Here is a 16,440-nt window from a genome sequence, read left to right as displayed (position 1 = left end):
TATTATATCTGTGTAACTAGTTAAAGCTTAGAAGGTTACATGAGCTTAAGAAGAAAAGGCTCATTTCGCCAAGGGCATTCTCCAAACCACTTCAGTCGTCTCCAGCCGGCGGCCATTGTCTACGTTATGTCGCGTTTAGTCTTGTTTGAGTATGCTTACGAGCTGTCTGTCTTATCTTACCATTAACCTTCACTGAACATGTTTGATTTATGTCATAAATACCTATGTAACTCTATGTTTCTCTCTTTGGGACAATGTTTCAAAGAAAACTGTGTCCACATTTTCAGCTACAATCCTCTGTAGCTCGTAGAAAGCGTAGTAGAAAGTAAATTAGTTTATTTATTTTAAATCAAGCTTTTGTTAATACCTACCACATTAAAAAAATATGTTATTGAATGTGTTTAATAAAATATGTTATTGAAAAAAAAACTGTTTATTTGTTTAGTCCAAAGGTCAAGAGTCTCACATCATGTCCTTTTGCTAAACATTCTTGTAGTTCAAAATAAATAATTTTATTTAGTTGAAAAATTAATTAGCTGTGTCACTGTTAAGTTTAAGGTCATATCAAAATCTACTAGGAAAGCTCTGACAGTAGTAAAAATGAGAATGTCTAATACAAAATCGTAGATAGTTCATTTACAGGGTGATGTTATAACCGCACGAAACAACCAAAGTTAATAACGTGTTGAAACTTCTACGGGTTAATCCTTTAGTTTTATCACATAAACGACATGCGAAGAGATTGTGTAAGGTATAAAATGAATTTATGTGTATCACGTCATGCACATTATTCGACGTTTATAACTCCGTTCGCGTGAGAAGGAGAACGTTAATAGGGTTACCAACTATAGTTTAGCAATTTAGTATTTAAGAAAACAATAGTAACATAATTTTCCCTAGAAAATCAGAAAAATTATGTGTACGAAGAAACTAAAAGAGAAAATGATACATAAAATTATTACTTTTTTGTTCTAATTACTACTTATCTTTAATATCAGGTTATCTAATGGTTTTATCAAATCAAAATCAGAAATACTGCCTATTGTCCATTAATTATAGCAATTTCGGTTTCACTTTTATCCAAAAGAACACATTTTGCGTCATTAAGCGCACATATTATTCGTAGTTATAAATCGGTTTGCGTGTGAAACGGATAAGGCCTTCAGGGTTGCCACCTTAACAACAGCTGTCTTTTAGTTGAGCAGTTAGCACCAGACTAAGTTTACAGACAAACTTGAATGGAGTTGTTACGAAATACGAACAGTTTTCAGTCTTAAAATGTTTGTTTCTCACAAACAGTGTAAATTATGCAAACGAATTCAATTTTAAGCGAAGATTTATTCAAAGAATAATATGTTCGGACAGTAGAATAGAAATGAAATTAAAACGTGATCCCTGGATTAAGCCATAGCTCGTGTAATGAATGAATTAGGTGAGGATTTGAGTCACGTCCTATTATCGACTTTTTATTAACAAAATTAAACTTAGTTTACAGAGTTTTTAGTCGTAATTTTTGTGTGCGGGTAATTTCGAAAACCCATAAGGCCCTAAGGATACAACTTTCTACGGACATGATAATCTAATTGCAAAGGCAACTCAATTCAATTTTTATCATACTATTACCTATCTTGTGTACAAACTTAACGACATATAACAATGCTAAACTCCGTGTTTAGGGGTAATAGGAAAAAGATTTCGTCATTAAGCTAAGCTAAGCATAAAAGATTTGAATTTGATATAGTCTGCTGATGACTGTGTCGCGAATTGTAAAATCATCTTATAAATAAATTACTATTGCTTTGTTCAAAATCGTAACAATAAATACAGCTGATCTATTACAAACATTTTATGACCTGACTTATGTATTTACCTGTGATTTCACAATAAAAACAATTTGAATTTCAATTTCAATTTTTGAATTTGAATTTGAAAATAGTTCCCAGACCGGTAACGTAGCAGCCCTATCCCCGCGCCCTTGAGTCTGCGGCCCAAACCACTGCAGTGGCCGCCCAGCCACTCACGCGTCTGCTATCGATCTCTCTTCATGCCAACTGCCTAGAGATAGGACATTTTCCTTTGCGTGAATGGAAAAAAGAAAAAAAATGTCACATGCTACGAGTAATGTGGGGAAAGATAATTCCTTTGCGTGATTAGGAAAAAAGTTTGAAGTTTCCCATTTTAACTATAAATCACTGCAGTAGACTGATTACTTTGCTAGATTATGATATTATGTACGAGTAGTTACTTTAATAGTGATTTAATTATGTAAAGTAGTTAATTTACATAATACAGTTTTGTAAATCGAAATTAAGTTAGTAGGAGTGATAAATGAAAAATAGTAAATGAATAGAGTGATTAGTAAAATATGACAATAAAACTAGTGATAAAGCAATAAAACTACCTACTTACTTAATTACTTATTACCTAACTTATAAAAGAAAATAGGAAATTGTAAACAAATGTTTATATTTTGTTAACAAAGTATAAAAGCCGTTTGTGCTGAAGTAGGTAGAAATAATTTTATCTCGGAAAAGCGGAGCTTTTTCTTATAATCCATTGTTAATAGTGGAGTGTGGAAAATGGGCCTACATTTCTTGTGGGAATCTTCGTGAATTATCATTACAATGTTTTTAGGACCGAAAACATTTTGTATTTTTTTACCGTTCGTTTCTTTTCTTACAGAAAATTCATAAGTATTTATTTTTCGAAGCGAGAGAATAACTTGTCCTTACATCCTTCGCAGTTTATTTTTGAATGTATTGTTCTTCGGTGTATTATCTATTATTATGTTTTATATTCTGAATCTAATAAACCTGGGTGCTGAGGGATAAATAACTTCATAATAGTTGTGACTAGATATGTATACTATATGATATCTAAGTAAGTAGTAAAGGTAGGTACAATTATAGGTAATGCTATTTTGAAATAAAGTTTCTATAGCTTTTTTTATTTCTTCATTTCAGCTTTATTAATTAGCACAAGTTTTGTAAATGGTAGCTAGAAATTAATACCCTAAAACCTTAAGTAATCTGGATAACTAAATAAATAAACCATTGTTATAAAGGTACTATAATCATAGCTTTCGGAATTTAAGCGGCTTAAAATTTCCCAAGAACAGCCTACACTAACATTTTATTAGCTTAATAGCAGCGGTTAGGTTATTAAGGACGTAGAAATGCTGTATTTATTTACTTACGTTTTCACTTTGAAAGTTTCAAAAATTAATAAGTTAAGTTTAACGAATAATTTACACACGCGCGAAATCTTTTACTTATTTTAAATGCAACGAAAACGTCCAGTGCTAAGAGTTGCAAGTCAAAAAATGATGTTATATTTTTTTGCAAAGGCAAGCTCATTTTAGGTGCCGGGTGCCGTCTGCTAACTGCGAAAAATGCTGGAACGCTTTGAGCGTTTTAATAAAATTAAGTTCATTTAGTTGCTTTTAGTTTAACAAGAAATGTAGTTGTTATTAAAGTGTTAAGTTGTGTACAAATAAATATTGTAATATTTCTAGCGCTAACTCTTATAACCCAGTTCAGGGTCCTATATCAAAAACTCTTGATCAGGATGTATTAACGGTTCCATTGATTACACATTCTAGACAATACGTGACTGTATTCTCTCAAATGTGTACGGGACGAGTGCCACAACATACTAACTAAATACTGCGGAATCTTAAAAGTACTTTAGGATCGATTTTGCAACAAAAATATACGACTGTCATTTGACAACCCCAAAAACAGTGTATTAATTTTACTCCACCACACAGTGTACTCAATATTTTCACCCAGGAAGTGTATTTGAATCAAGATTTAGTGCCTTAGAAAGTTAACACGCCATAATATCACGCAACGTCCCTTGTAATATTATAATTTGGAATATTATTGACTCCGTTTCTTTCCGAAACCAGCTCACTATGGCTGGGTTCCATATCTAACTACTACATCGCCTCCAACTCGACTTTTATAGTAACTTTATTCCGTTATAGTTTGGTTTGAATCGTGCGACACCAAAAGTTTTTCTTTAATAGCTGTCGGAAAATAGGTGGAATGAACTTGTGACTAGATATAGTTCTGTGACCTCAAGCTACCACGAAGTTAGTTTCAGTTAGTTATTTTCGGAACTTGTATAGTATTTTTATGATAGTACCTAACTTATGAATAATTTACAATAGTATCTATACGATTAACACTTAAAGCATACAACATTTTAAAAACCTAATCGATAAGATTAATTTTCCTCCAAAAACTTTAATAAATTACATGCCATGTCATAATAATGCTTTGAAAATGGTATTAAATTAAGCAATAATTTACGGACATTGTACTTAGTGAACAGAGAACTCGGTAAACTCTGGCACGTATTCCAACGAATTAGTCAAACTCCACGCCAAATTACTGGCCGTCGACCAGTCTAGTTTGAGAGAGAGTCCAACTGAAATGTGCACTGAACTTTATGTTAAATGTAATAATATGAATGTCAAACACCAGGATACAGTCAGCGTCAAATAGTTCGTGACACCCAAAGTGGCTAAAAAGTAGATAACACAACCTTAAATCAATTGTGACAACGACGTGTTACGAACTTATTATACTTCAACGCTTAGGCTGAGTTGCACCACCTTATTTTAACCGTAAAAATATCAATAACTGGAGCTTTTTGTATGGAGTTTGACAGATTTTTTACGTTTGTCAAAGTTATAGTAAGATGGTGCAATTCAGCCTTAAATTTTTTGACGGTGACTGTACAACACTGTGACTGTCATTTCTGGGCTTTTGATAAATTATTTTCACGTTATGCGTTGATAAATAAATACAAAGTTGTCAAAGACCACTTTTGTTAGGCTATCAATAACGTCTTTTTGTACAGCTCAAGGTTTTACATGACATTAGTGTTTATTGAAAGGCTTTTGTAAGCTTAGATTTATTTGTCGCCTTCCTAACTACAGTTATTCGACCGAAAAAAGGTTGAAACAAAAAAAAAACAAAATCATTTTTCATAATATTTTTCACTCAGATAAATCAGACCAATCTGGAAGTAACTAAGCAAAAAGCACAACGGAGTTTTGTTTGGGCACAAATTATGTAAAGTAAGTTTTTTATCTTCAGAAAAAGGCAAACGAATAACAAGTTTATACAAATGAAAAATATCAGGGTATTTTTAAAGCTTTGTGAAAAACAATTGAGGTTTTAGATATATTTTTGGATAGAATAAATACGTTCACTCGATTTAAGCGTGCCGGCTCCATTAGTGGAGATAACTTTGTGCGGGCATTGAGGCAAACGTTCATGATAAGGTTATTAATGACTATCTTTTTATGCCAACATTTCGGGTGGAAAACTTAGAGGAACATCCTCTTCCCAATGTAGAGGCTTTTTTCATTGATGATGATTTTACAATCGTAATGGTAAAGTAACGGTTTTATGCTCGAAATTGCACCACTGACTTACTTACTTACGCCTAGGTAACTGAACTAAAATGTCTAGCATAAAAAAAAAAAAAAAAAAAAAAAAAACTATTAGTTAAATAAACATACATTCTTCTTCTTGTCGTATCGACTACAAACCTACACAGTATCAGCCCAAAACTCCGCTACAAGAGTGACTTACAAGAGTGACTTAACCGCCTCTGTGGTCTAGTGGTAAGACCACCTGCTTCAGACGCAGAGGTCCTGGGTTCGATTCCCAGTGGGGGCAGATTTTTCTGTTCGGTTTGGTTGGTGGTAGGGCTTGTTCTAAGTCCGCCTGGCTAGCTACCACCATCTTACTTAAGTCTGTAGCCATAACAACAATGTTAACAGCTTTGTTGTGTTCCGGCAGTTAGAGGTAAGATAGCCAGTTCCTCCGTGGTTGAGGATTCCGGGTGAAGCTCGCTTCCACCTTCGGCCTGGTCGTCACTTACCATCAGGTGAGATACAGGCCAAGAGCTTCCTCGTTGCGGATAAAAAAAAAACTACCTACCTACATTTATTAACTGAACTTAGCAACAAAACATAAGTAAAACATCTGAGCAAAATAAAACCAGTCTAGGTGAGACTGTCGATAAAATCTGATAGAGCCACTGAGCTACTCGTAAAAGGCGGATTTTTAAGTTATTAAATTCTTCCACCTACGTGCGCGGGCATCGCAATGACATTGCGATCTATGGGTACAAAGACGGTGTATGGAAGCGGCTTTGTAAGCAAACTTGCCTAGCAAATGCAGATTTCGTGAAAAGGGTGTTACGTGACCTAAATCTGCCGTTTCGAAGGCAGATTAAGTGTGTGGTGGTGGAATTATTAAGATAATTTAATTGCTCGGGATTATACGGGTATTTTTACGCAGAGGTTAGGTAACTAAGTATCAAATGTAATTTCTCTACACAAGACTCAAACCTGTCATTGGTTCTGTAGTTCAGATAAGAAAAACAACTAGAGTAAAATAGAGTCAATCATACCATAAAGATTAAAACAACACTCCAGTTCGGCTTGGATGTGCTTTGGAATACAGATTAACATTTAAGTTCGATTGAGCTACATTCATGGATTGTAAGTGAGTTCAAGCATCAATTATTAAAACCCATAAGTGGAAGAAGCATAGCACTTTTCTTATACAATGCTGAAACAAACCGTTATTATGTCTCCGTATGAATAAGGTTTGATCGATACAAATGTTAACCTCAATAAAATGTTACACAATGATACGAATGTGTATCTGCATCTACTTATAGAGTTGTGATACTATGTGCATGAGCTGCATCCGAACAATGACAAACTGCATTCGTAATGTTAATGTAGAGTCTTGGATTTTTCTAATTCAGCTGGATAAAGATATTTATTTTTACATAAACATGTGTGAAAACATATGTCAGACATACAATAATCGGAACTGTAAATAAATGTGTCTTTTACTAAGTAAACTAACGCCCGTTTTCTCCATCAATCCCTAATTTTTAAGTGACCCCTATGCAAACAAAATTCCTATTATGTGTTACCATAGGGGTCACTTAATAATTTGGGATTGATGGTGAAAATGGGCACAAGTTTCTCAGCATTGTAAACATATTATTTTTTACGCACATGAATTACTTAACGTAAAAATCGTATCACGCAATGTTACTGGTTTTAATGAATTTTGTGACTACGCAAAAGCTGTCTTGTTAAATCAGTTCATTTTTTGTACCAACTTCATTATCTTTTATCTGGTATCGGGAGGGATCTGCATACATAATTTTAATCAGGGGTGCTGCGACCTTGACGTGGACATTTTCGAGGGTTCCAAAATAGGGTCGTAAGTCAGTGGGATGAATAAAGACCAGATCTGCAATATCAACCCCTATTTGATCGATAGAGATGCGCTTTTGCCGGGTGCAGTTTGAGCCAATACTTCTGACAGTTGCAAATGGAATGTCTGTACCAAAGTTTGGACTTTGATGAAGTAAGATATATTCCAGCTTTTAATGCAAGATAGAACTTGAACATTATGTGTAGGAATCAATTATCTAAGCTTTGTTCAGGCAAAAGTGTTGTTTTTAACTTAATTTCATTGATGAACTAAAGACATGCCATATTTGTAAAATTTTATTTAACTTTAGTCTTCATACCTACATACTTATCGTATTTGCAACATATTGCAACAATTATAAGCTTAAATAATATCAATAAAGTATACTTATTTACTGACTGTAAAGCATAATAATTATGAGTTTGTACTTAGTGTTTAAAAACTGTAATGGACAACACGCATAAGTTGTAATATTAAGTTAAATTATGACTTAATTTAAAGTTTAGATCACACACATTACACTAGTTTTTATTTCACCTCAATCCATCCAGTATTACCGAAGATAGAGCCTAGAGAAGTTTACGGACCTTTTAAAATTTTCAAAAATTTCCAATATTCGCGCGTGACGTCACAACATGATTTTGCAGCCCCCGCACGTTAACCCATTTACCACTTTTTGTCTTTTTCCAACTAAAATAAAGTTTTACCTAACTGACAACTGTTGTTAGTTGTCATCGTTCAATCACATTTCAAACTAGGCGCTATAAAAGTAACCATTATTATGCCACCTATTGCCAATTTTGTGCACTATGAAGCCATTTTTACATTTATGCACTTAAATATAAATTTTCTGGAAAAATAACCAAGTTTGTGTCTCTGTGCTCAATAACGAGTAAATAGTCCAGTTATTTGTTAATTTTACTTGGAAAGTTTTCCGGAATTTTTGAAAATTGGTGAATAAATAGATTTCGCTATGTTCTTTCCGAATTTTGTGACCTCGTTTATAGCCGCGCGCGCCCGCCTTATTGAAAAAAATCCGCCTTAAAAAAGGTTTTTGACAACTACTTTTTTCATTTTATAATTTTTGGGACATAGACAAGCTAAGAAGCTTTGATAAATGTGATAAATTTCATGTAATGTAAGTTAAATAGATTTAGAGTTGTGAAACAGTCAAATTAATGTACCTGCTAAATTGCGAGTTCTTTTTTCTTTGATCATGGCAGGACACGCTGCCGGGTGTCCTAAATATTATGCTGAAGTATAAAAAAATTCGCGTTGCTGAAGTATACATTTTTTTTTTGTCTTGTTTGTTTCTACATTACATAATTGTATCCTACTATTATTATAAATGCGAAAGTTTGGATGTCTGGAAGTTTAAAATAAAGTAAAGTAATGTTTATTTCTCACCAACATAACAGATAATATTATGATAACAAACAATAAAAATAAAAACAAAAAGGAAGAATGTTGGTGGGTTGATACCTGAACTAGGAAGATTCCTGTGTCTCAGGTTTGTTACTCGCCTTTGTCCAGCAGTGAACGTCATTTGGAACGACGAAATAGGAAAGAATGTAACTATCAAAAATCTTCTCTAAGGCAGCATTTTTCCAATTTCGCAACGAGCGCGGCAATCACACTTAACTAACAGACTAACAGAGAGCATAGCGAAATCTATTTTAATCACCAATTTTCAAAACTCACGGAACACTTTCCAGGTAACCACGTTAATTTGTACCAAACGACTGGACTATAATTAAATTGATATAAAAATTTGGGTACATCTTCTCAAAAACAAAAGAACTGGTGCTAAAAGGGTTAAGTGACGTTTTGACATTTGTAGAGGGCCTTGTAGAAGGGGAGGCTGTGGTGCTGAATGTGGATTAGCTCGAGTGTCATAGTAACTTATTAGACTGCTAAGCTTGATGATAAAAAGAAAAATATTTTATTCAATGTACATAGTCTGGTGATAAGTTCTGTCATATTATTATTATAATAACTTTTGAATTTTGAATGAAGGTTTCAAAAAAATTTTTTACTGAATTAGAATTAAAAAGAAAATATTATGTGCGATAGTTCGAATTTTATTTTATATGTAGTGGACGCATAAAGAAGTCCGAACTGTAGTTGTCACGTTGCATTGCTACGCGCCAAAGCAGATTTTCGTTGTGCTGAAAAAATTTAGTTTATCTTTTCATTAAAATTAAATGATAGGTATAGGTGTACCAGAATCTCATGGCAAACAAAAATATTGGAAAAGTGTGTCTTTCATATTTCAAATGTCTATGGCTTTATTGTCACCTATCCACGTAAATCAAGTGAACTGTCAGTCGCTGCAGAAATTTTGTAATCTCTACATGCCTATTTGTTATTTTTGTGAAAAAGTCGAAAAAGCTCAAGCAAGTCATATTGTTTTCAATGTGTATTGTAAAATAAGGCATAATTCAAAGTCAATCTTTGGTTTTAAAGCGCGTCGTTGAGTTGACAGTAAGTTGGAGTAAAATTGGATACATTTAGTTTATTACCTAACTGCGTCAGAAGGAGGGTTTTTTTAAAATATTATTCTTATAATAGCTGCTTTATCGGGGGTTTCAGGTGTACCTCACAAATTGGTGCAGAGGAATGGTAAAAATGTTATGACCATGTAAATAAAATTAAAAAAGATTTCATCAAGTAAGATGTAAGATAGAATAATTGAAATGGTGGAAGAGCAATTTATAATAAATAACTCTTTATCTTGATCATCTATTGAAGAAAAGTGGAATCCTTGGATTCGTTTTCTAGTTCTGAATGAAGTGATTAGTTATAAGTATGATACATAATAAAATTAGTTACATAAAGTAATATACGATTTACTTATTTTTCAAGACATTTTCCTATTATATTACTGACGGGATTGCTACCATGTACCTTAGTTTTGAGTTTCCAATATTTCGGCACTGTTGCAAGCGCCATGGTCACGGAGTAACTGAAGAAATTAAAACCAGACATCGTTCAGATGTGCGTTCAAAAGACCTGAGATTTAAAAAATATCCCACGTTTTGTTTAAACAGTAAGCGAAAAAAAAGTGACTTGAAAATGGAATACAAAATGATAAGGTATGGTAAATGATAAGTCTTTATCAATGAAGAAGCAGAAGTTCAATTTCATGTGACCTCCATCTAGGCTAGTTTCCATCGTCACTCAAAGTTTGGCTGCGGTCTCAAATTTGGGCTTAATTGAGGTATTTTTTGGGTGAGAGGCATATGAATTAATGGCGTTTTATATCAAAAATTCATACTTAGAGGTAATCAACCAGGTACAAAGTATTTCCTTGTATGTTAGTCTGCCACTCTTTAGTAAGTCCCGAAATCCCCGCTTCGGCTCCCCTACTAACCATTCTAACCATTGTACACAGATAATATCTTACATGCAGCTTTTCATGTTACTACGTCACATATTCTAAATCCGCGTGGAAAATCGCTCCTAGCGGAAGAGCGCACTTTGAGCTTGAATATTTCAGTCATTTTTAAAGATATCAAAAAAGTAAAAATACAGTATTCATTCTAATTTTTTGTAGTTTTTTTTGGCATCTTCAACAAAAATTGTGCGCCATGTCCATTGACTGCAAATGCATTTATGTTTTAGTCTCTAAATAATTCAAATTTTTTATTGCTTATTAATTGCCTATTAATAAAGAGAAAAAAAAAGTCTAGCTTGGAGATAACAAGATTACAACATCTAAATTCGCAGTGCCCCATTCCATAGATCCGTTTCGTGAATGAGAGCAAAGCGCAACTCGAGAAAAGTTGGCCAGACAAAGGGTAAGCCAAAGTGGTCGTTATGGGAACACTGGGATTGCCCAGACCTAGCCGTGGGATCGATCGGGTCTAAAGGTCTGGGATGTGCACAATAGACTAGGTTTTTTACTGCGGACCACTAAAACGGTCGGTCAAGGCCATTTGCGGTAGATTATGTATCCCTGATAATTTTTTCGGCGTTATCGGCCATTGAGTTTCCTAATGAAAATAGCTAGGTACTAGTTTGGCTAGATTGCTTTTTCATTGGTTTATTTGACCGCGAATATAACTTTGGTGAACAGAACATGATTTCGATATAAGTAGGTACTCAATCATTACTTCCACCATAAACTTAAAAACTTAAACAGTAGGGCATGGCAATACGTATAGTGTAAGTTAACTTTTTAACTCGTAAACACCTAAATCGCTGGATATTAAATGTATATGTTTCCAACTAAGGTCCGATTCGACCAAACTTTTATCCGAGAATAACTGCTGGTATAACTGACACATTGACAGTTTCAGTAAGTATGAAAAATATGTCAAAACTGACGATTTTTTCTGAGATTAATATTTACTCTTTTTTGGTCGAATCCACCCTAAAGAAACAATTAGACCAAAGAGGTAAAGATTTAACTGCATGTAGGTAACTGAATATGCTGAAATGTGCTACGAGAAATGCCGCGTTGCTACGAATAGGTTAGTGCGGCACGTAACGTGCCGTTGTGCCGAAGCTTAATAAATATTTAACCGCGGCCGACGCTTGTTCCGCAACACGCTGATTCAGAAATGAGGTCTCTAAGCTATTTAAATTGAATTGAGAATTTGTAACTTACAGCTCCATTCATAGATCGAGGATTTGTAAACAAACGTCTAGTTTTAGTTTGTATCTACCTAATTGTTTATTCATTCATAACAAACGATAAAACTCACAACAAATCACAGAATTGCCACTATTTATCACTTATTTGCCGTAAGCAATTCCCGGTGTTTTTTGTCACCCAATATTGTCGAACTCTCCAGAACAAAGGAGTTCTTTTTATCCCGTTATGATATCAGATTCCCAAGGGGAAAGTGCCTAAAAAGAATAAGGGTAAGACAGCGGCTGACTGCTGACAAACTTTCGGATATAAACAAACTAACGCAAGAAAAATGCGTCATAACATCTGAGCGAGAGCGTAGTAGGCATACCTAAGCTACTTTTATGATCATTTCTTGCATCGTTATCAACATAATGAATTAAAGAAACATTACTTACATTAATAAGAAGAATAGCTGCTACGAAAACGAATATTCCGAAACAATCTATCGCGATAACGATAAATAAATCGAATCATATCTGGTAGTCGGCCCACATTTATTTATTTGCCATCAACGCTGTAGCGTCCGTAGGGAATACACACGTTGGCCGACGAAATGTCTGGAACGGACTCTATATGCTTTAGGTCAGTATTAACTTTATCCGTTTTTAAAACGTACCTACCACATTGATACCGGGTATTGACCAGAACGGTTCACTAAAAGTTGCCTCGGTTTTATATGGTAGTTGGTATAAAACGCCGTGTTTGATAAACCTCCAACAGCTATTCAACAGGGATTCCAATAAACTTAGACGCGAAAGAAATTAGACTATTTTAGGGATTAGGATGAGAGATGAGTGTACCAGACCGAAAACTCGTAAAGTGTCATCCCTAACGCTTTGTTTGACGCAAAAGATACCTCTACATTTCTTTTACGTGTTAGAGAAACGGCACCGGGAAGATCGTAAAAGCTCTATAATGCTTTTACTGCAGTCTTGAAGTCCCAGTTTTTACATCCCTGGGTTTTTAGGTTAAACGTCTCCAACAAAAAGTCTGCAGTGGCCAGCGCACTTACAAATACTAAGTTCGCTGACAACATTTTTACTGTCAGAGCCTGACCTGAATTTGTAAGATGCTCTGGAAAATGTCCGCAACGTTACTAAGTAAAAATTTTCTTCCGAAATTGTTATTGCTGCAGTGATTCCCGGGCCTCAGATTTTCAGCAGTTTGAATAAGTTTTAAGTAGAGTTTTATAGCTCTTATTAAAATAACTTTTGTTTAGTTAGGTATACATGCGTCCGCAATGAAAGGCAAATATTTCTCCCTTTTGCAAAACGAAATATCATTACCCTCACGGGAACCGGCGCATTCGTCTGAATAGAATAAGGATCAAAATAAACTTTTAATCTTTTAAATTACTATTTAAATAGCTGAAACTATCTAATTAGTGTTCTTTTCATTATTTTTTCATATTTTTTCAGCTTTACAGTCCTGTTCTTATAGTTTTGTTCTAACTGGTTCACATTGATTTATACTAGCTTATATTCATCGGAATTTGCGATTGTGACTGATGTAGATAGGTTTAAAAATTTGTGTCATTCAATTGTTCATGCTTGCCGAAAACATAATCGTGTTAGTGTGGGCGACAGATCAATCGGATCGCTTCCAGTTGTCTGGCCCTAGGCATTCTCTGTATGTAGGTAGAGTCAATAATAAAAAATGCGTACTAACTACGTAGAATGCTACATTGCAAATTGTATGTAGAAGCCGTAATGAGGGAAGGTCAAACACAATACTCTTCGCCAATTAGAGGATTAACCGTATGTTAGCCGACAAAGGGAAACGATGATTTATAGCGCGCTTTGTCATAATGCAGCAACCCCAGTCCAGGTGTATGCGGCTCGTACTTTTGTAGAACGATTAAATGTGCTATTGTAGTCAAATGAAAAGCTCTCTGGGCGTACATGTCATTTGATAGAGATAAAAAAAGGTATACCTTTGATCGGCGAGCCCTGTGTGCGAACGCCGGCGTCCGTGGCGTAGCCCCCGGTGGTTGTGTAGAGTAGTAGGGTGTTAGAAGCGCCGAGGAGGGCTCCTGGCCGCGAGGGGCCGGCGTTGCTTCGCGTAGCGAGCGATGGGCGCGCGTGTGCCTCGGGGTCGGTTTGCCGGCGGAGTGGGCCGGAGCCCGCGCGTGTCGCCGCTGCGCGCGCCTGCACCACCGCGCCTGCGCCCTCAGCCCGCGATCCCACCAGTCAGCCACGCTTCATGTCATATACTCAGCATTTGCATAAACACCAAGGTGAGCTTTTCCCACTATTATAATAGTTCCTGTTTTTGAGCACGAGATGCACTAAGTTTGACGCATTTTTTGGAAACACGGCACGCGTGTGATACCCGAAGATAAAGCTGTGTATCTGCAATGGTGTTTCATTTATTTACAAGCGTGTGTCAGATTTTGATTCTGTCTTTTGTGGATTAAGAGCCTAGAAAAAGTGTTTTGTTGCTATGTAGGTACCTACTCCTCGAATTTACTTTAATGATTTTTATTGTGTGGATAACTAGGTAGGCAGGTGACGGAATGCGAGACCGGTGGGGCAGGGTGTCGGCATCAGCTGTTTAGTGTAGGTTACCGCTAGGGTGGTATCGATTGGCGCCACTTTCTCTGTTAGGCGCGAAATGTTCTTTGTTTTGGCGACGTTCCAGCAATGGCGTCTGTCGTCCTGTTACTAAGCACACGCTATTCCCGCTAATAACTCATATGTACATTAAATGGCACTTATAACAATATGAGCTCTGTCCATATTAGATATAGGTCAAGGGCGAAAGCCTGCGGTAGGTTCTACCTAGGTATTTGTAAAAGCATTGTAATGTCCCGATTATTTTATGACTTGCAGGAGCAGAATTAGATGAACAATAGAGACTTATAAGCCACAATCGAATATGGTCGCAGTGGTAAATAGAAATATACAAGTCTTTATTTGCATGAAAACGTTGATTAAAACTTTTAGGGACTCTTTGGTATTGTCAATTAGATACCGAATTACCGGTCATAATATTGTGTCCATAAATACTTTGGCTGACTTAGCTCTACTAATCTGCCGAGATCTACGAGTACGAGCTAGGTTTAATGGTTTAGTGGGTACGCTTAGACCTTAGACTGACACCCTGCCAAGTTTTTGTCGATCACTCGTGACGAGAAACCCACATAATCCTGTGTCCCTCATCAGGAAAAAGGGTGTGCAAAACATTTTCTAAAGTGCAAAAAAGAACCATAATAAAATAAATGACGATCGTAAATTATTTGCGGGGGTTATCGCGTGAATGCGGCGGTGATCGGTCACGCGATAACTGCTGTCAACTTGAAAACTTTCCATTTTTCGATTACAAACGCCTAAGGGTAGGCGAGGTGTTGGAAAATAAATCTTTTTGAAGTTGGTGTTTTGGTGATCGTAATTTATAAGATCGGTACCTAAATGGTAGTTAATTTTATGTGCATAGTTGATAATCAGATTGATACACAGATCTACTATTTCGACATTCTGGTGAAGAATTCTGTGGAGGACAGTACCTACCTAGTGTAGATCTACTTTAGTAGAATAGGTATACTGTATACCTATTCTACTAAAGTAGATCTGTATACCGTATACATAAAGTAGGTACTAGAATTAACTGGTGTTATTTTTTATTCTAAAGAGATCTAGAATAAAAGCATTGAAACACTTTAAATCGGACGTGCTTCGAGTTCGAGCTCCGCCTTATCGGGTGAATAACTTATTGCTGGAACTGGAACCAACAGCTTCTTGAAACTTGCTTAAGCGGGAAGTCAGCGTACCTCTGTTGACAAAATCCGTAAAATACAATAAAAGTAAATTCCGACAGGAAATGCATTAACCCAATTGGCCCGGGGCGGGGGGACCAGTCGGTTATGTGAGGCTCAGTCACCTCCTTCTGCGAAGAGGTTATCCTTCTGAAGGAGGCAGCGGAGCGCGAGCGGGAGAACGATCCTCTCGCCCCATCGCTCAGCAGGCGGAGAAGGGGGTGGAGAAGGCGGTTGTACGACCGTTCAACTCTCCCCCCAGGTGGCGGCCAGCAGGCCGGGGGTGCGCGGGCACCTTTGCCACGGGAACGACTTGGCGTTTCGGGCCATTCCCGTCGGCCCCCCACAAGGGGGGCGTGTAGGGTCCGCCATGTAGGCAGGCTGTCGCCGGTGGTGTCGCGGAAGTCTAAGGCTACGACCGGATATTCGCGAGCGCGACCCCCCACTCGGGTGATGACGGAACGTCGTGGAGGTTTTAGTGGGTCTACCCCGTCCTTGCTTGGCTCTCCCTGCTGGATCTCCAGCGGCTATTTTGTGCGGCGATAACTCTTCACGCCATAACTCAACATATTTTATACCTCAGCCAAAATAATATGTGATGTGGCATGGCCGTTTCCCTGTCGTTACATGCGTAGGTGAAAAAAGTTAAATCATAATTACTTTTCCTTGGAGGAGGCCTTTGTCCATCAGTGGACGTCTTCTAGCTGAAACGAACGAACGAACCTAGAAACGAATTTATTCATGAATTGATCAAAAGAGTAGGCACGTATAGATCACTAGCTAGA

At 36.4% G+C, this 16,440-nt stretch overlaps 1 protein-coding gene and 1 non-coding gene across 2 annotated transcripts in view; one reads left to right on the top strand and one right to left on the bottom strand.

Annotated features, from left to right (window-relative positions):
* LOC135076133 (uncharacterized) overlaps positions 1-13,997 on the bottom strand; it is a 30,535-nt gene extending 16,538 nt beyond the window's left edge. The window contains exon 1 of the mRNA XM_063970602.1: positions 13,835-13,997. The gene's annotated coding sequence lies outside the window, so the exon portion shown is untranslated. The remainder of the gene's footprint in view (positions 1-13,834) is intronic.
* On the top strand, positions 5,625-5,696 carry Trnal-cag (transfer RNA leucine (anticodon CAG)). Its single transcript has one exon. It is a non-coding gene; the product is annotated as a tRNA-Leu (tRNA).
* Positions 13,998-16,440: the final 2,443 nt, after the last annotated feature.

This window comes from Ostrinia nubilalis, chromosome 11 (assembly GCF_963855985.1).
Source record: "Ostrinia nubilalis chromosome 11, ilOstNubi1.1, whole genome shotgun sequence".
Taxonomy (NCBI): domain Eukaryota; kingdom Metazoa; phylum Arthropoda; class Insecta; order Lepidoptera; family Crambidae; genus Ostrinia; species Ostrinia nubilalis.
This window is presented reverse-complemented; position numbering and strand designations above follow the sequence as displayed.